Source organism: Galeopterus variegatus, unplaced genomic scaffold (assembly GCF_000696425.1).
Source record: "Galeopterus variegatus unplaced genomic scaffold, G_variegatus-3.0.2 Scaffold2869, whole genome shotgun sequence".
Classification (NCBI taxonomy): Eukaryota; Metazoa; Chordata; class Mammalia; order Dermoptera; family Cynocephalidae; genus Galeopterus; species Galeopterus variegatus.
Genome location: NW_007728980.1, coordinates 391308 through 395521, shown reverse-complemented (window position 1 = coordinate 395521; position 4214 = coordinate 391308).

The following is a 4214-nucleotide window of genomic DNA, read 5'->3' as shown; positions in this document are numbered from 1 at the left end:
TGGATCCCTCATGAGTGGATTAATGCTCTCCCTGGGGGAGGAGGGGGAATGAGTGAGTTCTCACTCTATTAGTTCCTGTGAGACCAGATTGTTTAAAGGACCCTGGCACCTCCTCTCTCTCTCTCTTGCTTCCTCTCGCCATGTGATCTGCTCGTACCCACTGGCAGCCTGCCACTTTTTGCCATGAGTAGAAGCAGCCTGAGGCCAAAGCCAGATGCAGCTGTCCTAGCATCGTAAGCCAAATAAACCTCTTTCCTTTATTAATTACCCAGTCTCAGGTATTTCTGTTATAGCAACACAAAATGGACTAATACATTACATTATGTGTAATATTATGAATAATATACATAATTACAAATCTATATCATACTATAAATATTCAACCTAGTAAAAAGTAAATTCTCAATAAATTAGCTATTATTCTAATTTCCAAACCAATTTGTATCTATGTACAGGGTATCATGTTTTTCAGTGAGATTAGCTGGCAACAGTATGATTCACCAATCATAAAATGCATAAAGACCTTCCGCTCATGAAATTCCAACAATACATATACCCTAATTTTACATATAAACCCTCTGCCAGTATTAATTAGGGAGAAATTAAAGTTCAAAGAATAAATACTCTTGCAATGGCAATGGCTCCATTCACCAGGGGTTATTTGAGAATTTTTTCTTTCTCATCCAAACTATTCTAAGCCTGCTAACTTCAATTTTCCTTTGAGCACTTTAGTCCTGAGAATCAGCTCTATTGAGTGGTATTGGTTCCAAGGTATTCTTTGAGCAGACACTTTTATGCCTGTGTACAGTGGCACCCTTTCTCTGCCTCTTGGAATGGAATTGATACAGTCTAAAAAGTCCTACCTTCTATGAAAGGATTTTACATTAAAGCCACATTTGTTTCAGCTGAAAAAGTACCCTCAGAAGATTTCTGAACTGAAGCCGCTATTCAGGCTGTTGAGGCAGGTGCTCCTAGTGAGGGCCAGTGCTTCAGCCATGTGGTCCTCTAAAGTCTAGACAATTGCCTTCTTTTCCATTCCATAAATGTTTTGGGAACTGTGATATCCACATGCCCAGCTACAACAATTATCACTTTGAAACTCACCCCAACATTCTTTAGTATTTTCTACTATTGAGCCTTTGGATCAGACACATGATTTAAGGTCAAGTTCTTGAGTTTCAATCTGTGCTCTGAATGCAGAATATAGTGCCACCTTCTGCCACCTGAGGCAAGAGATTCTAGAAGATCCCTAGTGTTCTGTGGCTCCTGTGTAACTTTGCTGTCTTGCGGTATACATTCAGGTTGTAATCCCTCTTTATCCCAGCCAGTGATACCAGGCCAAGCTATGCTTACATAATAATGAACTACAGCAGCCTGCAGCCTGAGGTCTTAGCACCTGCCAGACACTGCATTTGCAGAGGCCCTCGCCGTGCACTACAAATTCAAGGGCAAACTGCAGTGATCTGCATTCTGAGGCCATCTGTGCTGGCTATAAATTTATGCCTTTGGCCTTGTCTCTACAGAAAGTCATCTGAGGTCAGAACCAAAAGAAAGTCATCCGAGGTCAGAACCAAAAGTTGCAACAACCAGGCAAATTAAAAAAAAAAAAAGGAAAGATAATGCTTAAGGACTATTAGCTAGGTCTCAGCAGTTAAGTAAAAACCTATCTGGCCTCATATGATTGCTACAAATGACTAATGTCCAGGCACTAAAGATTGCCCAGACACTAAAGACAGAGGTCACCGAAATTTTGACTGAGGTCAGAAATTTTGTTCTTTCCACATGCAATTTGCTTTCCAAATATTCCTCGTCTCCTTTCTCAGTATAATCAGTCATTGTGCCAAATATAGAGTTTAAAAACATACACCAACATATGCACATATATGTTTTTCTTTCGTATTTTACTTATGTTACTGAATTGAGATTATACTATATAGAAAGACTTGTATTCTGTGTTCATACATCAAAGACATTTAAAAAGTATTTCCTATCTCATTATTACAAATTGAAAAAAATTAAAAGATTTTAAATTAAGATACCCTGTGAATATGGTAAGAACATCAAATAACATAGAAAAGCTTTATGAAAACATACATGATCTTTCTCATCCACCAGTTTGGCTATCCAGAGGCAAGCATTTTTGATTCTATTAACTGATTCTTTTTGTTGTTCTTTCTATATCCCTAAATTCTACCTCACATTGCCATTTTTTGATTATTCAATTTTAGAAATTATTTATTGACTTTCTTATTTCGCCAAACTCCTAGTATAGTTAAACCACTATTTTTAATTACATCAATAAACTATGTAAATATAATTTATCTGAAAGCTAAATATCTTGCGCGGTGCAGCTTTTTCATTTACAAAGAGTTTTTAATTTCCTTTTTTCACTTACCATACTGCTTTATTCTAATATTTTATATAAATTGTTCATTTTTATCAAGCATAGTAGGGAGCTTTTTTTTTTCTTTTTTACTAACTTTCCACTTGGAATTCTGTTCTTCACCTGCCTGGACAAGCCGCTTTTTAGGATTGCTTGAAGGTGGGTCATACTGGGATTTTCTGGAACTCAAGTCTTTGTCTTTCTTGGTTTACTCCCTTGTTTTGCTAGAGCCAAGAGTATGTGGGAAGTGATAATTCTGAAAACTTTTATGTCTAAAGATGTGTTTATTCTAAACATATGAATGATAGTTTGGCTAGACACAGAATTTTAGTTTGAAGTCTATTTGTTTCATACCTTCAAAAGCTTTGATCTGTGACAGTCAAGCAGCCAGTGTTGCTCATGAGAAGGCTGGTACCAATCTGACCCCCCCTCTGTAGATGACCTATTTCTCTCCGGAAACTATTAGGATCTTATCTTTATTCATTTGATTCTGAAATTGCACCAAAGCTTGCCTAAAAATGGGACTTAATCATGAATTTGTTTTGCACATCGAAGTGCTTTCAGTCTGGAGGTTTATGTCATTCAACTCTAGCAAATTCTCTTGCATTAATTCTTTGATATTTTACAACCTCTCTTTTCTATGCCCTCTCATTAAGAACTGCTATTCACCAGATCAATATTGATTATTCATTACCCAATCAACAATTTCAAAAATGAGGTACAGGTGCTTGGTCTGAGTCTCAATCATATCAGGTCTGATCTAGATAAACTCCTAACAAGTCTTTGGTGGTCCCATCTTCAGGTCTGCTTTGAGGTGAGAAGAAAGGTCACAGAACCAGCTGCTGAACTTTTTTCAAAGATCATTTGGAGATCCACCTTCTTATTTTGTAGGTGTGGAGATCCAGATAATGTAAGCAAATTTTCCAAGGTCTTATAGCCAGTTAGTGGCAGAGCTGGATTAAAACCAAAGGATTCTCATTTCTTAGCTAAGGTTCCTTTCCCTTTGCATAATGTTTTTCTAGTATGCAACAATTCAGTGTCTTGAAGCACAAATTTATACATCTTAAGAACAAACGTGATGGGTATTTTCCAAAGGAAAATCTAGGGACTGTTATAAAAACAAACAAAAAGTGCAGAAGGGCTGCTGAGGTGGCAGAAACTGCAGATGTCCTTCAGAGGCGTGGACTTTTTTTAAAAAATTTTATTTTATTTTGTCAATATACAATGTGGTTGACTATTCTGGCCCATCACCGAAAGCTCCCTCCCTCCTCCCTCTCCCCCTCCCTCCCAACAATGTCCTTTCTGTTCGCTTGTCATATCAACTTCAAGGAATTGCAATTGTTGTGTCTTCTTCCCTCCCCACCCCCAAGGTTGTTTGTGTATTTATTTATTTATTTTTAGCTCCCACAAATAAGTGAGAACATGTGATATTTCTCTTTCTGTGCCTGACTAGTTTCACTTAATATAATTCTCTCTAGGTCCATCCATGTTGTTGCACATGGCAGTATTTCATTCTTTTTTATAGCTGAGTAGTATTCCATTGTGAGATATACCACATTTTCCGTATCCACTCATCTGATGATGGACATTTGGGCTGGTTCTAACTCTTAGCTATTGTAAAGAGTGCTGCAATGAACATTGGGGAACAGGTATACCTTCGACTTGATGATTTCCATTCCTCTGGGTATATTCCCAGCAGTGGAATAGCTGGGTCATATGGTAGATCTATCTGCAATTGTTTGAGGAACCTCCATACCATTTTCCATAGAGGCTGCACCATTTTGCAGTCCCACCAACAAGGTATGAGAGGAGTGGATTTTAATATTCCCTC